The sequence below is a fragment of the Bos indicus genome, chromosome 24 (assembly GCF_029378745.1).
Source record: "Bos indicus isolate NIAB-ARS_2022 breed Sahiwal x Tharparkar chromosome 24, NIAB-ARS_B.indTharparkar_mat_pri_1.0, whole genome shotgun sequence".
In the NCBI taxonomy this organism is placed as follows: domain Eukaryota; kingdom Metazoa; phylum Chordata; class Mammalia; order Artiodactyla; family Bovidae; genus Bos; species Bos indicus.
The window spans coordinates 56,521,843-56,541,480 of record NC_091783.1 but is presented as its reverse complement, the minus strand read 5'-3'; the positions used below and the strand labels follow the sequence as shown (position 1 = coordinate 56,541,480).

The following is a 19,638-nucleotide window of genomic DNA, read 5'->3' as shown; positions in this document are numbered from 1 at the left end:
AGGAAACACACCAGAAGTAGCATGTGTGAAAACATCTCCTAGGTCCAAGATTAGATGACTGTTAGTGGGAAATTTCAGAATTTTAGAGAAAAGGGGGATCACAGAGTTCTTCAAACCAAACAGACCCACATTTCCTAGATAAGGAAGGTCGGGTCGGTTAAGTGTTGGAGTGACCAGCTGAAGGGCACAAAGAGAGGGGGCACTCGTGGCATCGCTGCAGACTATCCAGACTCTTCCTCGGTTGTAAGCCAATGTTTTGTTGCATAGAAACTAGTCAATATTTGACACTTGCTCCAAGATAAATCTATACTAGGTATCTTCAAATGCTACATAATATAAAACATTTCTTAAAAATTTAATGAGAAAATAAAATTCATAATTAGAAAAAAGTCAAAATAAGTTTTGGCCTATAGTATATTAATAATGTTATATTAATTTTCTACTGGGGTTGTCCATAACAAATGTAGAAATTTGGGGGAAGTTATTCTATCAAGCATATGAAGTAACTAGATTAAACTGGACTTTACATGGAATACATATATATGGCATATTGAAACATACTGAAAAAATACAAAGTACTGAGCAATTGTTACACTATTGAATAATACATTATTTTAATATTTTGTCTTCAAAAAGTAATACTGTTTATACTCAGTATATGGAAGAAAACACTAATTAAAAATACAACTTTAAGTTTTAGTTATCTCTACATAGCCTCCATGTAAGTTAATGTCTACTATAAGCCAATATGCACAAATATTTTCCTAACTCACATACTGAATGCCAAATGTTGCAAATAAATGTATGATCATTTCCAAAGTTCATGTCGTACTATCAGAGAACAGCTTACAGTCTCCATAAGGGTTAAGACAATCATTTTCTACTGCATACTAGTGCTATTCTAAGCCAATAGTGTGTTTAAATCCACACCAATGAAATCAATACAGCACTGTTCTATTCAAGGTGAGACCAAATAAACCTGTCTGAAGCTTTGAGAAATAGGCTTTGCAGTATACTTTGAGTGCTAAATGCCTTTCAGTCCAGAGATCTGTCATTAAATAATCATTAGCCATCATTCACTCTTCCTAAAAAGCTTAACACCTAAACTTGTTCAGCATCCACTAAAGCGTTAGTATAGACTACCAAGTAAGTGCTCATTAGCACTTAGGGATGTTTTTCAACCGCTCTGTTTTAACCATGCACTGTCTTATTCAAAAATACCCCAAATATTAACACGTACTCACCACTAGCTTAGAGGATGATTTATTCAAATGATTAGTAAAAAGGACATCAATATAGTGATCAGCCTCTTGGACAGCATGGCATAACCCACAGAGTTAAAATCTACTGTTTTCTGTCTGATTTAGCCAAATAAAATCTGATGTCTTCCCTAGCATTCAGTATTATATATAATTCAGCATCACATATAAGTGGAACGAAATTAAGCTAATTACAACAGAGAATTCATCAGGAAGTAATCTTGGCTTTGATCTCGAATGTATTTTAAAATACTACTTCTTTTATCAATGCTATTCATATCTTTTTCAATATATAATCATCTCAGTCGCTGAGTATCAAACATAATGGGTCCTGTATTATTTTAGGTATCATGAGGTACAGAGAAAATTAGGATGTATTCATCCTCTTTCTATTACCTGAAAGATTAAATAAATAATATAGAATGATCTATATTTAGTAATGTTTTTGGACTGTATGTGTAAATTTGATGGTCAAGGTAATTTTCTCTGTACTTACATAAGTTAATTCTTGTTCACTATTATACTAATCCTCTCAATTTCAAGCTAATATTAATGAAAATGTCATTTCTGAAAGACATTAATTCATTTTTCTTTTTTAAAAGCTCAAATAAAAATATATGGCCAGATACTTAGGATCTCATTTACAGTTTTACAACTTACCACTTTCAATATAGATTTCAACCTAAATGAGAGTCATGATACTATGTGAACATTTTATTTAACTGGATGACATTTGATATCTTCCCAGGAATATTTAGATAACTAATTCTTTTAGCTTAATAGCTCACTTTAGGTACTTTAAAATGTCAAACACACATAATAGAAATACAAACAGTAATAGACACTTTCTAGTCTTTTAATTATCAGCCCATTTGATCTATAACTTCTTCGTTTTTCTATCAATACCCCAAAATGAAGTTTCAGCTGCTAAGATACAAGTAAGTATTACACTGCTTGGATAGCTTGAGAAATGTAATATCATAATATTATATTTCAATGTATAAAACAATTCAAGGCTCAGAAACTAAAGAAGGTTATATAAACCAAATCTCATCACAGATAATTTTAATGGTCAAATTTTCCCTTAGAGGTAGCACTGCAATATACTTTCAATATACCATGGACTATAAAACTCACCATTCCTTTTCACTTGTTAAGGTACATTGAGAGCAACATTGAGCAACTAAACAGTTAGCTAAAAACCAGTAACAGTCTAGTCATTATAAAAAGGAGACACTTCTTTGGAAAAATTTGTTAAAAAGTAGTAAAACTAAAACTTATCAGCTTATGTAAAAGTATAAAAGTACAGTGTGCAGATAATAAGCGAAAAGGGTAATATTCAAAATCAGCATATTATCTATATAAATTACACTTTCATAGGAGAACTTTGACTCTCAAAAAAAGCTGAAAAGTTTTTCAATAAATTAATAAAAATAGAAAGTTCTGCAATTATAACAATTTGCCAGAAAATGTAGTATTTTTTTAAAAATGTATAACCTATAAAAGTCGTACCACTGGACTTGACTTTGACCTCACCCTCCTTGAAACAGGTAAACTCTTTCAGAATCGCAAGTAAGTTCCCTGTACATGTACGGCTGAGCCCCTTTGCAGTCCACCTGAGACTATCACAACATTGTTAGTTGGCTATACTCCAATACAAAATAAAAAGCTTTTTTTAAAAAGAGAACCTCAGGCAAATTCTTATTTTTTTCAATCTACAAAACACTGCTAGCAAAGTCAGCGAAGACTGACAAAGCACTTTCATCCCTTTCAGAATCTGTACCACGAATCTCTCACTGCTAATCCCTTACTGACTGCAGAATCAATATTTACACCATCTATTTGTACCAATCAACATTTATGCTACAGTAAATTTTAAGTAATAAGTTTTATTTTTAATCATTACAATTGTTTAATTACTGTAAAACAAAACTGATTTATTATCTATACAATTAAATTTAGCCTTTTTTTTTTAAGGTAAAAATAAGAAAAGGGATTTTATTTGCCTTCCTAGCAATACAATTGTTTTGTATATACTAAACAACTACATTGTGAAAAAGAAACAAAATGCTGTTTTCAAATAATTCATGCCTTTAAAAATATGTTAGATTAACTGTTAATACAAAAATATGATCAATAAAAGCAATTCATTCTTGACTCTCAAATCTCACTGGGTATAGGTGAAACTTCAATAAAACCAGTACTCTTTTGGATTTTACATTTTGAAGCATGATTACTATTTTATTGAAAAGTGTATAGGAGTAACAACACTATTTTAAATTACAGTCATTTTGAAACTAAGTTGCAACTTATACTGATTCCTTATGAACAGACTAGGTTCTTATTGGAAATCAATTGGAAGGTAGGTAAAATTAGATAGCCATGGTTACCAGAATATCAATAAGAGACAGCAATATACAATTCTAAGTCTTATGCTGAAGTAAAAAGATACTAAAATTTTTGCAAGCAAATGTTTAAGATGCAAAATGTATTTCCAATCATATAGAATCTGAAATATACAATAATGAAAAAACGTTTTCATTATTTCCATCAAAATCATTACCAAAACTGGATTTTATTTTATGTTTTTCATTTGAATGTTCTAAACACTAAAATAACTACACTAAAATGTAAGGACATAAAATAGGCAATTTAAGCTTTATCACATTTCAAATATTTAATTAATGTAGCTAATAAAAGGTAAATTTAAAAAATTCAAAAAAGATAGTGAATCTGCTATACTCAATCTCAGAGTTGACTGTATAAAATTAAGATAAGAAATAGAAAACAGAGGGACGAGTTCATGACAAACATATTTAAATGTCACTGTACCCAGAATTAATTCAAAAAGCCAAACTTAAAACATAACTGTTCCTTATGGGATATTTTCAAAGCACATTATATGATAAATTTATACTTTTAAGTTTTAAAATCAATAACAGATCAAAATCTTCACATTCAAAAATAAAGCATACAGAGTTTTAAGATATATAAACATAATAGCTGACAACAGTACAGTGCTTCTGAAAACTGTTCTAGCTTCGCTTTTGAATTTTTCATTCTTTGTTAATTACCACTGGATCTACTTAGGCTTATTTGGAAAAAGGTATAACTATAAAATATTATAGAGTATACTAATATATACTAACAATTCATCCTATTTACTCTTTAAGCGTAAATGTAAAAAAAAGAAAGACATACCTATAAGGTACCTATAATCACTGAAATCTTTTTTTGTGAAAAAGTATTGAAAGAATTCAACAGCATAATTGTTAGTGTCAGGCAAGAGTCACATTCCACTCAAAGCTATTAAGCATGCATTCCTTATCCTAATTAAATGTTCAAAATGGCTAGATTTGATTGTCATAACAGAGACAAATCAATATTATGATACTTGTTTTTTTAAAAATATTTTTCAAAACCCCTAAACACCCTGCTCTTTGTTACAGAGACAAACACAGAAGATCCCTAGGTTCTTGAAATATGCTAACGACAGTCCTGTTCAGAAATGAAAGGCAATACTGTATTAAAGAAAAAAATGAAACCACAAATAAATAACAGAATTATCGCGGGCCCCACTGTATCGGAGACGCTCGGTACTGGACTGCTCGGCTGCTGGAGGAGCTCCAGAGAGTTAACCTGGTGTGATAGAAGACTTGACAAAGCAATTCTGACTGTGTAGCAATGCTAAGTTGCGGACTAATACGAGAACAGGAGGTCCAATCGCTGTCTTTCACCAAGCGCAATTTACACAGGGCTTTATCAATAGCCTTAGTGCTGAATACAGAACACACTCTATTTGGCTTTCAGTCAATTAAGCTTTAAGCTGTCAGCAAACAAGACTTTTAAGTTAATTTTGAATCACCACGAATCAAGTTGAAGGTTGTGAAAGGGCGGCTCACACGCTGGCATGAAAAAAGGCAGTTTAATTGCCTCTGAATAGCTATTATGTGCTGCAATTGGCCTATTGAATCTTAGATGATCTATTTATTTATCAAAGTGCAACCATCAAAGATTAGTAAAAGACTGAATAATCTGAATTGTACATTCCCTGTTTTGCATAAGAAGGGATAGTCTGCAAAGGTCTGAAGCAATCATATTTTTAAAGCATATTTTATTTTTTAATGTAAAAATTCTGTGAAATGGAAATCAGCAATACAACCTAACATGAAAATGGAATCATTGTATTTCTAGGAAAATAAAGATATACCATTTTAAAAGGTATACTTGCTACCATGAAATATTTTCATGTGTTATTTGATATCAACTGTACTATGTAGAATATAAATACTCCTTTATAAATGTTCACATTATAAATGTTCATCAAAAAAGAGACAGAAAAAGAATTATAAAATTGAATTAAGTCAAAGGTTTAAAACATCTTTTTTAGAATTCCTTAAACTCCATCATTAATTGTGTGAAGGAGAACACCAAAACATATCATTTTAATACCAAGGATTTCTCAAGAAGATGGTATAATCAAATTAAAAGGATTATTATATTCCTAATACCGCATAACATCTATTTTTTTAAAAAAGACTGTGGCTGACCACAATCCTAATCAGTTTTTTCCTGCAATTATTTTTTTTCAATTGCATGTATTCTGTTTATTATTATAGGGTTACTCATGAGTGCTGGATGTGTATATTGATTTTTTTATTAGAAAAGAGCACTGAAGCATTAGGGCGACGGGGGGTGGGGGGGATGCTCAGATTTTATAAACAGATGTAAACACAGATCAACTTTAGGGATGTAAAATGGAACCATTTTGCTTTGGCTGAAATGTGCTGTAGTTTTTTGACATGTTAGACCCTCAATAGCAAACGTATTGAAACATACACTCGTGGTTGATTTACATAGGGAAATCATATGGAGATTAATGGTTATAAATTATTCACGGTTTATAAGAATTTGGATAGAATACAGGCTAATTTTAGTATTCCCTCAAGGACAGTCACATCTTCTTGGAAGACTGGACCCATCACTCTCCATTTCCAGTCAGCAGAGGTGATGGTTGGGAAGCAGTACTGACTACCATCATTCCAGGAACTACCACACTTTCAGGGGCTGAAATTCAATGAAAGAGTGTTAAAACCCTTTCTCCTTCTCTCTTCTCCCATCCATTATTATAAAATACTCTTGTTTCTTTGCCTTTAGATTCGCAAAGTATAATCATTTACTAGTTACGCCTTACAAAAAAATCGATGCTACTAAAACCATAAACATAAAGATGCTAAAGGAGAGAATGCCGACGTGATTTCTAAGGGAAACAGGAGGAAGAAACAGATTAAGATAAAACATAGTAGAATCCACTCGAAAAGTGGACATTCTTGTCCTGTCATCATTAAGAATTATTAACAAAGGACTTGTGTTCAATGGTCCCAAAGGTGCATTGTGCATCTCCTGCTAAATTTTTGTATTTTATATATATATATATATGTATATGTGTATATATATACACACACACATATATAACTTTTTGGAGAAGGCAATGACAACCCACTCCAGTACTCTTGCCTGGAAAATCCCATGGACGGAGGAGCCTGGTAGGCTGCAGTCCATGGGGTCGCAAAGAGTCAGACACGACTGAGCGACTTCCCTTTCACTTTTCACTTTCATGCATTGGAGAAGGAAATGACAACCCACTCCAGTGTTCTTGCCTGGAGAATCCTAGGGACGGGGGAGCTTGGTGGGCTGCTGTCTATGGGGTCGCATAGAGTTGGACACGACTGAAGTGACTTAGCAACAATATAACTTTTTATTTTATATATTTATATAGGACATGAGGTATCCCAAACACCTTCATGTTACTCATACAAACATCCACTCATTTCAGGTGGGAGGGGGACAAAACAAGTAACCAGACAATGTCCTCCACCTTCCTGCAGCAGACATTCAGGGAAGGAAGACAAACACACAAATAACCACAATGTAGAAAGTGTGATAATGCAAAAGACAAGAGACTGACACAGAAAATTAGGCAGGAAACAATGAACTTGAGACAGAGAGATCAGAGACTGGGAAGCTTGGGCAGAGAGGTGGAGTAAGTCTCACCCAAGGCTCACAGCTAGTTAGTGATGGAGCCAGGATACAAACCCAAGTGGTTTCCAAGGCCAGGGCTTTTAACTAGTACCCTAAGGAAACGATAAAAGTCGGTGTAACCGGGCTTCCCTGGTGGCCCTGTGGTGAAGAATCTGCCTGCCAATGCAGGAGACATGGGTTCGATCCCTGGTCTGGGAGGACCCCCCATGCCACAGAGCAACTAAACCCACGCGCTGCAACTATTGGGCCTGTGCCCTAGAGCCTGTGAGCCACAACTACTGAATCCCACATGCCCCGCAGCCTGCACTCCACTACCGCAAGGAGAAGCCCACCCGCCACAGCTACAAAGAGCCCAAGCAGCAACTAAGACCCCGTGCAGCCAAAAATAAACTTTTTTTTTAAGTTAGTATAACAAACCCTTTCTTCAAAGATCTCAGCTCTTAACAGAAGAGCAAAGATAAATTAACAAATAATTGAGAAACCCAGGGAAGAAACGAATACTTGTCACTAAGCAAGGGTAACAACGACAAGAAAGCCGGGCACTCAGAGAAGCTGACCCCGAGCGGGAGAGGGGCGGCCCGAGCAGAGAAGACGCACTGGAGACAGGCCCCAAATCCATTTGGGTCTGACAAGAAGAAATGGGGATGCAACTAAAGAATAAGAAACTATAGCAAAACTAGAGGCATATTTCAACACCATCCCATTCACGCCCCCAAACAGCACTCCCCACTACCCCTCCCCTCTGCCTCCAGCCTGTCTATTTCCCCTCTATCCTGCTCTATTCTCTCCCCTAGTACCTACCACCTGCTAACATACTAGAAAATATATCAATATCTTGTATTTATTGTCCCCTCCCCAACCTCTTCTCCCTGCTAGAATGGAAGATGCATGAGAATGGGGATTGAGATTTCTGCCATTTTGTTCACAGATGTTGATGAAGAGTCTAGAACAAAGCCTGGCACATAGATGCTTACTAAATATTTTCGAATGCTTAGTAAAAAGTAATGAATAAAGCACACAAGCAGAACAGCTCTGGTATGTAGAGGAACCAGGAACCAGGTTGCTTTGGTCCCAGACAGAGATCATGAAAGCAATATGTGGAAGCTGAGCCGAGAATGTGACGTAGTTCTAGAATACACAGCTCTTGAATACCAAACTAAGGAGATTCAATTATATCTAAAAGCAATGAAAAGCCAGTGGAAAAAATGAGCATCACATGGTAATCATTAGGACACGCAATCCATCAACTGTGCATTTAAGAGATCTAAGACATGAGAGACAATAGACACTGAAAGCTACACACTAGGGTGGTGGCCATGAGCTTGGAAGAGATGGAAAAGAGCAATGAACACTTTGTGGTCGTGTCTCTGTGTTTAACAGAGCGAAGAGGCAATGGGGGTGAAGCATGATTTTACGGTTTCGCATCTGGGTGAAGGGTGCCCTTAATAAAAATAAGCTCAGCTTAAACATAACTGAGTTTAAAGTCTCTTAAGGATATTGAGATGAAGTCTAGCAAGCGGCTGAACATAAAAGCCTGGAGCTCAACAGAGAGATGAGTTCTGGAGTGAGAAAGCTAGAAGTTATTCCCGGTTAGGTGGGAAGTGATGCAGTGGGACCCACTGAGTTTATCAAGGAAATGGAGACAGAAGAGAGGACTGTGCAGAGAACCCAGGGAAAACCTACTCAACTTCAGGAGGCAGAAAAGGAGCCTAAGAGACTGGAAGAGGCCAAGTCCCCTTTGACCTTCTCCTTCTGACAAATCTCAACACAGCCTTTCAAGTTCACCCGGACACGGCGGGTGTTGGCTGATCTGTCCTCCATGCTCCCACACCTGGACGGAACCTCAGAGTTCAGTTCAGTTCAGTCGCTCAGTCGTGTCCAACTCTTTGCAACTCCAAGAATTGCAGCATGCCAGGCCTCCCTGTCCATCACCAACTCCCGGAGTTCACTCAGACTCACATCCATCGAGTCGGTGATGCCATCCAGCCATCTCATCCTCTGTCGTCCCCTTCTCCTCCTGCCCCCAATCCCTCCCAGCATCAGAGTCTTTTCCAATAAGTCAACTCTTCGAATGAGGTGGCCAAAGTACTGGAGCTTCAGCTTTAGCATCATTCCCTCCAAAGAACACCCAGGGCTGATCTCCTTCAGAATGGACTGGTTGGATCTCCTTGCAGTCCAAGGAACTCTCAGAAGTCTTCTCCAACACCACAGTTCAAAAGCATCAATTCTTCAGTGCTCAGCTTTCTTCACAGTCCAACTCACACATCCATATATGACCACTGGAAAAACCATAGCCTTGACTAGACGGAGACTCACAGTAACACTAAAAGGCTATTTTTGTGTGATTTGCCACTTTATGCCACTTTCTGCCCTTGTACCCTCAGAATGCATTCTCAGGTACCCCAGGGTGCATGCACATGCACACACACGTGTATATATGTACATATGTGTGTCTGAAGAGGTATATAATACTTCATGCTGCCAATATGTATGTATGTGTGTGTGTGTGAAGTCATTGAACGCTGCCAGTACATTCCTGGTCCACAAAGAATTCCGTGCTCTGAGGGAAAATACTAAATCACAGACCTTCCTTTCTCTCTGCTGCTGCTGCTACTGCTGCTAAGTCGCTTCAGTCGCGTCCGACTCTATGCGACCCCATAGACAGCAGCCCACCAGGCTCCCCCATCCCTGGGATTCTCCAGGCAAGAACACTGGAGTGGGTTGCCATTTCTTTCTCTAATGCGTGAAAGTGAAGTCGCTCAGTCGTGACCGACTCTTATCGACCCCATGGACTGCAGCCCACCAGGCTCCTCCATCCATGGGATTTTCCAGGCAAGAGTACTGGAGTGGGGTGCCATTGCCTTCTCCCCTTTCTCTCTAGTACAGGCAAAAGAACCCAAAAGCCCTACATAATTGCCTGAAAAGAAGGCAATTACTCTGGAATGTTTGGTCATGAACCAATAGAGGATTCTAGTGTTACAGGGCCAATGTGTGTGTGTGTGTGCTAAGTTGCTTCAGTCGTGCCCAACTCTTTGCAACCCTCTGGATTGTAGCCCGCCAGGCTCCTCTGTCCATGGGATTCTCCAGGCAAGAATACTGGAGAGGGCTGCCATGCCCTCCTCCAGGGACTCCTTCCCCATCCAGGGGTTGAACCCATGTCTCTGGTGTCTCCTGCACTGGAAGGAGGGTTCTTTACCACTCGCTCCACCTGGAAGCCCCACTGGACCAACACTACCCACATAATCTGTCTCATTCCTAGGGGCATGGAGAAGCCTGGTGGAGCCTGGTGTAACGCCATGGGCTACAGTCTGTGGGGTCGCAAAATGTCAGACACGACTGGGCATGCATAGGGCGCTCAGTGCTGGCTTAAAGCTGACAAGGAAGTAATTAGCAGGAATAAAGGCAGATATCGCCTTCATATTACATAACATATTATATAAGGGGGACATGCAGTCATAAGCAAAGATATTGGAATAGCTGCGGTCTCAGCTAATAGTCTGTACTTTTCAAAAGTGTACCGGGGGAGAGTGAAGGACAACAGTAAAACGGCATTTAGCTCTTGCTTCAATGTGTTGCTTTTTCCTTAAAGAAATTTTAGGAGGTACAGAGACTATTCAATAGTTTGTTAAATGTCATAAGGGTCAATACAGAAAAGTCTTAGTAACTGTAGGATAATACTTAGAAACATAAACTAACAATAAATCTCTTACCTAAGAAAAAATACGGATCATTCTTATTTAAATTGAAAAGGATTTTAGAAGTTACAGGACCTTCACAAAAACGGAAACTGATTTTCTTTAGTAAGATATGTACCCAAAGGCACATCTGCTATGGGTCAGAGTGCCTGGAGTACGTCCACACACACTGATTTATTCCACAGAGTCAGTCTTAGAAACTTTAGAAGACTGCTAGAAGTCGAGGGAGGTCTTAGTCACACTCCTCCAGTTTCCTGAAGAAATCTTCAGTAAGCTCCCCCTGGCTGCCTGGCCTGTTCGCACTCAGCATTTCCCAGGAGGACTGCGGCGACTTTTCCAACTGACGCCTCTCAGCTCCTTCCCTCTCATTGGGATACACTGACTTGCCAAGAGTGGACAATCTGCTCTGCTCTCCAGATCGTGAGTATTCAAGAAGCAGGCGCATGAAGGAGAAAGGCAGAGATTTCCCAGCACAGCTTGTGCTGAATAATTAATTTGACTGTAAGATGTATTATGGAAGAAGAAAGGGCCAAGAATAACCAAGACACTTCTGAAGAAGAAAATGAGGGAAAATATGTCCTACTGGATATAAAGACTATTTATAAAACTACAGTAATTAAAACAGCATGGCTTTGGTGCAGGGATAAATTTACAAATAAAATAAGGAGCAAAAAACGAGGGTCCAGATACATACACATTATCATGAAAAAAGGTTATTTATATGAATAAAATCAAAACCACAATTCTACCTTACACCATAAATAAAAATTGACTATGGTTGGATCAAGAACTTACATATTAGGAGCAAAAGCTTAAAACTTTTGAAAACATAAATGATGATATAGGGAGGATTTATGAAGTTCCTAAAATCAGTAGGTATAAAAGATGGATAAATTCAACTACATAAAAATTAAGAACTCCTTTTCTTCAAGACCCCCTTATAGAAATGAAAACATAAGATACAAACCAAGAGAAGATATCTGTCATAAATACAACTGACAAATTATTACTACTCTAACATATGAAGAAGACAAATGACCCAATGGGGAAAAAATGGGCAAAAGACTTGAACAGGCGTTTCACAGAACGGGAAACACACGTGCTCAGCTGTGTCCGACTCCTCCCGAAAGCAGGGACTATAGCAGGGACAGGCTCCTCTGTCCGTGGGATTCTCCAGGCAAGAATACTGGAGTGGGTAGGCTTTCCCTTCTCCAGGGGATCTTCCTGGCCCAGAGACTGAACCAGAGCTGCCTGCATTGCAAGCAGATTCTTTACCTTCTGAGCCACGAGGGAAGCCCATACACAAGCTCAAACTTACTAGTAAAAAACAAAACACAAGCCACAGGTACAATAAGATAACATTTGCTACTCTTTCGACTGGCAAAACTGTAAATGTCAAAGGTTGAAGAGGATGTAGATTGATAAAATTTGTCATATTCATTAGATAAGAATTTGATCAAAAAAGAATTTGATCATTTATATGTTCTAAGATACAGCAATTCTAGTCCTAGATATATACCCAAGACAAAATTGTATATACATATATAGAAGGCAGGGATGCCTTCATAACAGAACTGTTTGCAACAGTAAAAACAAAACAAAAATTCCCAAGAACTCAAATGTCCATTGGCAGAAAAACGAATAAGCAAATTAGAATAGTTTTTCCTATTCACTATTAGTAAGTAGTAAAATGCTTTTGAACTGTGGTGTTGGAGAAGACTCTTGAGAGTCCCTTGGACTGCAAGGAGATCCAACCAGTCCATTCTGAAGGAGATCAGCCCTGGGATTTCTTTGGAAGGACTGATATTAAAGCTGAAACTCAAATAGTTTGGCCACCTGATGCGAAGAGTTGACTCATTGGAAAAGACTCTGATGCTGGGAGGGATTGGGGGCAGGAGGAGAAGGGGACGACAGAGGATGAGATGGCTGGATGGCATCACTGACTCGATGGACGTGAGTCTCAGTGAACTCCAGGAGTTGGTGATGGACAGGAAGGCCTGGCGTGCTGTGATTCATGGGGTCGCAAAGAGTCGGACACGACTGAACGACTGATCTGATCTGATCTGAAGTAGTAAAAATAAGTGAACTAGAGCCACATACAACATGAACTTTGGGATACAATGTTAAGTGAAAAAAGCAAATACAAAAGACTTTATCTACTGCGAGCTTTTCATAAAGTTTCAAACAAGTAACACAAAGCAATATATTGTTTAGGCACTACTGTGTATGAGACAGAACAAACAGAAACCGAGGAAACAGCAGACACAGGAGTGCTGCCCTCTAGAAGCAGGCAGGAGGATGTTACAGGGAAAAACACATGTAGATATACATTAGATATAAATGATTAGCAATATTCTAGTTCTTGGTTGGGAGGGTGTGGTGGGTTCAGGTGTGATACAGTAATTAAAATCAGTTAACTGATTAAATGCAATATATTTAAACTTAGGTCTGTAAAATAAAACACATCCTCTAATTTAATGGATCAGTGATGACTGTTTTTATTTGTGTGTCTGACTGTTTGTCTAGGGTAAATAGGGGGAAAGGCCTGAAAGAACATGGGAAATGAAAAGGCACACTATTTGTATATACTGCATGCAGCCTTTTAAATTATTAAAATGAAGGTTAAGAATAATGCTTATGATGTAAAGTCAAGTAGGGGTTTAAAACATAAGCATACAAAATTGTGTATTCCCTACAGTAATTTTAAAAATGCATTGTAAAGACTGGAAGACATTTAAAACTACGTTAACAGTTACTTTCTTGGAAAAAGAGCTTATTTATTTTCTTTTTCTGTTTCCTATAATTTCTACAAGGTAATTTACATTACAATTATATTTTTAAAAGTATTTAAAATTGTTCACAAGTATAAAGGAAAAAGATCTTTTAGGTAATTTACATAATTTACCTGAGCTCTATTTCACCATAAACTAATAATAATAAACTAATGATTATAAGCTTACTAATAATACAATAAATTTAGATCTATTTGCATATTTATGTAGGACAAACAAATTGTATGACCATGGAAACTTTATGATAAACCTGCAAACATCAATTTTCAACATAATTCAAATGACAGGATTTTTTTTCATAAAATCATGCTGAAGTTCTTATTTAATTGGAGCTTCAAGTCTATCAGAAAAGTGTTTACATTTAAATTTTGAAGGAATGTAAAATACCTACAGATTTTCAGCCACCTAAATATTCTAGTCCACATTTCCACTCATGAGTGAATGTACTCTCGCTGTTCTTGTTTAGTCACTAAGGCATATCCGACTCTTTGCAGCCTCATGGATTGTAGCACTCCAGGTTCCCCTGTCCATGGGATTTCCCAGGCAAGAATGTGGGAGTGGGCTGCCATCTTCTTCTCTATAGGATCTTCCTGACTCAGGGATTGAACCTGCATCTTCTGCATTGACAGGTAGATTCTTCACCCCTGAGCCACCAGCAAAGCCCAGTATGTTTATGTATATATGTGTATACAATTTTTTTTACACATATGAACTACATTTATACTTGTAATATACTTGTTCAAGCCTTTACATTAATGTGCCCCAGAATGCCTTTAAAAATTTAAGAATTATTCTGGCAATATGAAAACGAACGCTAACCTCTCGATATTTGGGTAACTACTAAAATGTAAATTTCTAAAATGGACACTAAAACAAACAGAAGTCAGCAGCAGCAGCACACAGTGCTTTTCTGAAATACCCTTAGCTTTGTTTATAATACGGGTTGAGCTCCGAGCTTGAATGTCTCCCTCACGATTCTGCCTGAAGGGAGCTGCCCAGTGTCTTCATTTCACACTGATACACAGACACACTGGGCTTCCCTGGTGGCTCACGTGGTGAAGAATTGCCTGCAGCGCGGGAGACCTGGGTTCAGTCCCTGAGTCGGGAAGAGCCCCTGGAGAAGGAAATGGCAACCCACTCCAGTATTCTTGCTTGGATAACCCCATGGACAGAGGAGCCTGGCAGGCTACAGTCCATGAGGTCGCAAAGAGTCAGACATGACATAGCACAGCATAGCTACAGACATATCAGTCAAGCAACAGTTAGTATGTCAGCTCTTTCTACTCTTTTTTTCATATAATAATATGTTTTTCTATTCTTAAATCAAATTGTTCACTTTAAAATGGTTAACTTTATGTTACGAGTTTCATCTCAATAAATCAAAATCTTTCAATATCTAAATCAAATTCTCAAGCTATTTTTTCCACTTATTTTTCCAATGTTTTTTCTTAAGCCCACTCGTAGAGATTTCAAAAGTAAGAATTTTTTACACGCTAATCAAAATTAGATGTTATAAAACTTGTTTAAAATTTTACAATAGCAAATTATTAAATAGATTCAGCTTGTGACATTTTTACTTAAATTTGTTGGTGATTACAGCTGATGAGAAACATTAATAAATCCAATAACATTTTTCTACACGGCCATTTTGAAATGTCAGCCATTGCTGATCGATAGACTTCTTTGGCTCACGAAATGGTCACAACGACTAATTTTGAAGCTCTCTTTACAGGTCTTATCCATAAAAGGCTTGATTGAAAGAGTTACTAGTGTTGTGAGCTATTCTTCTTCACTACAGAAGAAGCCAATTACATCAGTGGCCATGGCTACATTTGTTTTTAAAATGCAAACAATAAAAGTGTGAGCCTCTTAGATTAACACCTCCAAATTAAAATGTCTTAACTGCACTGACATCTGTCATTCAGATGCCAACTCACACACCTGACAAATGAAAAGTGGCTTATGCAAGCTCACTGTCTGACAGATGTTCAGTCACAACTCTGAGCAGCTGCCTTCGACTACCTGTAAGACACCTATGATTTTCCTGTAAGCTGTAAAAATTCACAAAGGATTTAATACATAAATAAAACTACAATCCTGCTAAAATTCTAATAAAAACAGTCTAGAGAAAATAGCATTAATTTATATAACTTGAAGGTGTATCTTGGTATAAAAATTCCCAGTAGCAAATGGTTAAATCATAATCTTAGAAGTCTTATTTGAAAAGCCTCTTTCAAAGAAATGAAAATGATGACAAAGTGCAAACGGTCTAAAACAAAGGAATCCTTTCTGTTCACACTTATCTTCTTTTACATATAGTTTTGTGAGAAAAATATTAAGGGATGCAAGAAAGAATCAACATATTCATATTTAGCATCTGAAGGGGTTAAGTTTATTTCAGATTTCAAGAAAAGCATGTACTTATGGGGTTGTTCTGTATACAATCACTGTTGCTGGATATGGTGGATGGTTTCTCAAGGAGGAATTAAACGCAAATTAAAAGCTTCTTTGATCTCTGAGGGGCCGGTGAGGGAATCGCATCCTGAAATCTGTGCTGACAGGACGTGCCCTAACCCCTGATTGAGCCCCAGCAGGAGCCCGCCCAGGAGCTGACTCGCGTGGCTCCAGCATTGTCCCCAGCGCTGGGCCAGGCGCTGGCTGGTTGGGAGTGGCAGATGGTTTCATTTGTTCTATATTTTCACTCTTCACCAAAATTTAGGTGAATCCTGGCCAGAGACCAGAGGAAAGGACTATTACTCGCATCTGTTACTTTTACTTCAAAAGGAACCAACTCCAGTTGGAAGAGAAAAAGGAAACGTCTGTGAAGATTGGCTTTGACTACTGTGTCTACACCAATGACACGAAGCTCTCCATCAGTCTTCACATTTTCTTTTAAATTAAAATTATGAAGTTTTAGAAAATACCTCACCTTTAGAAATTATTCTCAGAAAGTATATGTAAGGTCCTTTCCTTATTTCATGAATCATATGCATTCAATCACAAATATCCAAAGTTCATTCAAAACAGTAATAAGAGGGCTCTAGATTATTTTTCTACCACAATATAGTGCATAAATAATCTGATACATATCTGATTTACTATACGTTTTTGCTAACTTTAAAACTTAGTAACATAAGATCTAGGTTCTAAATCCAACAAATCAAGCATTTACACATTCTTATAAACAGTCCATCAATAAGTATTTGTTATGAAAATCACAAAACACGCAAAGTCAGAAACATAACTTTTTACGTATTATTGAGATAAACATAACTTCCTGATACCCATGGCCAGGTCGTTATATCTGCTCTGTCACATGACAATCATCCGTCAGTAATGACTAATGTGACCCCTGAAAATCCTGACGATGATTTACTGCCATGGCTGCTAATTAAAAATTATATCTCCAATATCACTGCAACTCAATGCACTTCAAGAATGATTTAAAATCTCTTTGAATGCTTGTTAGACTCAATGCCACAAATTTAAAACTCATTATCTTAAGCCTATACTGTCCATAAATGTAATGCATCCTGATTTCAGCAAGGCATCTAAAGAAATCTCTTGGAGTTGAAAAAACAAACCCATACAGTCCTGTGAAATCTGGTCATTAGGGTGAGCAGCTCCCTAGCCATGTGCTGGAGGAATCTTGTTGAGGCCCCGTCCACAATTAACTGGCTAGCATATGACAACACAGCATGTGTGTTCATCACATTCACGGAGGACACAGAGCTGGAGGAAGAACCAACCCACTCAACAGCAGAGGAAGGGCTCCTGGTCTGGATGAAGGGCTGAAGCCAACAAGACAGAATTCAAAAGAAGATAAATATCAAGTCCTATTAACAGCACTTCATGTAAAGATGGAGTTTAGGTGATTTCATATTTAATAACAGTCAAAAATGCAGACTGCCATCTACAGAAGACCAGCATTCTAGAGTCCAGATCAGCAAGAGTAAAGGTCCCACAGGACTTGAGCTGCTCTGCTGGTGGCAGCACCATCAGCCCTGCGTGGTAAACTCCGAGGACGCTACTGCCAGACTGGAGGAGGTGCAGACAAGGGGGAGAGGGGAGGGTCGAGAAATCAGGTCACAGGAGAAGGTGCTGAAGAACAGAAAGAGGACATCGGAGTGGGAATTCCCTCATACACGCGCATACACACAACAAGCAAGATGTGCAAAGAATGACAGTGCAAGCAATGCACCCCACACAAGTAAGTGTGTGTGCTGCGAGAAACCTGAAGGTGACCTCCAGTGAGTCACACCCTTGCATGGGCTCAGATCTGGGACTTGCTCCTAACCAACAGCATACAGCAAAGTAAAGGGATGCCATTTCCATCATTAGGTTGCATCGTAGGGCACCCATCATTACATTACCATAAGCATGCAGTGAAGAGACTCCTGCTGATTTTGAAGAAGCAAGCTGCTTTGATGGGAAAAGCCCACGGAGAGGGCCACATGTCACAGAACCGTGGACAGCAGGGAGCTGTGGATGACTTCTGGGAGCTGAGGACATCAGTCCTACAACTGCGAGGAACTGAATTCAGCCAACTGGCATGATAAATTGGAAGAAGGGACCTAACTCTGGCCACAGTTCCGCCTACAGCCTTGTGAGACCATAACAGAGGGCATAACTAAATTTTGCCTGGACACCCTGACCTTGGGGCTTCCCTGGTGTCTCCCTAGTGGTAAGGAATCTGCCTGCCAAATGCAGGAGACATGGGTTTGATCCCTGGATCGGGACTATGGTCTGGAGAATAAAGTGGCAACCCACTCCAGTATTCTTGCCTGGAAAATTCCATGGACAGAGGACCCTGGTGGGCTACAGACCATGAGGTCTCAAAAGAGTTGGACATGACTTGCAACTAAAAACAACACCCTGACCCTCAGAAACTGTGAGATTTTAAGCTGCAATATTTATGGTAGCTTATTATATTGTAATAAAAGAATAATGCAGAATAAAAGAAGAGGCTGGATAAAACCTTTACGTTTAGAGATGCAGTATGAGGAATTCCTTGTATGGGGAAAAGACGGGTCCAGAATCTGGCTACTGGACTGCAAATTAGGTCTTCCAACTCTATGATCATCTAGCAGAACTGGGGGTGGTGGTGGTGTGTGTGCAGATTTTGTATGGCACATGAATGATACTACTATTCTTTACACTAAATTCACAACAAAGCATTTATGCAACAACATAAATTATTTCATTTCAACTGACATTTGTACATATAAGCATTCATCTTATTGGATGTTTTGTCTTACTGGAATATTTATTTTAATTGTAAACCTAAAGGATTTTAAATAAGCAGAACATTTAAAATAAACTTGAATACCACTCTAAGAAAAGTGACTTAGAGCGTTAGAGTTAGCGTTTGTTACCTTTCACCATCTTCCCTCTGGTAGCATCTTCTCTTGTCAGTCCTGATCCTGCCCTATCCCATTCGCATACATGCCCTATATTCACACACAGTCTGTCTTCTGCCTTCTTTCTCTGCCTCCCAATCTATCATATCATGCTGCTGCTGCTGCTAAGTCGCTTCAGTCGTGTCCCACTCTGTGTGACCCCATAGACGGCAGCCCACCAGACTCCCCCATCCCTGGGATTCTCCAGGCAAGAACACTGGAGTGGGCTGCCATTTCCTTCTCCAATGCATGAAAGTGAAAAGTGAAAGTGAAGTCCCTCAGTCGTGTCCGACCCTCAGCGACCCCATGGACTGCAGCCCACCAGGCTCCTCCGTCCATGGGGTTTTCCTGGCAAGAGTACTGGAGTGGGATGCCATCACCTTCTCTGCTATCATATTATAGTTCTTCTTAAAACTATGACATCATATTCAGTGTTGACATTTTCTTGATG

At 38.4% G+C, this 19,638-nt stretch overlaps 1 protein-coding gene across 5 annotated transcripts in view; it reads right to left on the bottom strand.

The window, feature by feature from the left end:
- WDR7 (WD repeat domain 7) overlaps window positions 1-19,638 on the bottom strand; it is a 352,599-nt gene that overhangs the window by 169,988 nt on the left and 162,973 nt on the right. The window lies entirely within an intron of this gene.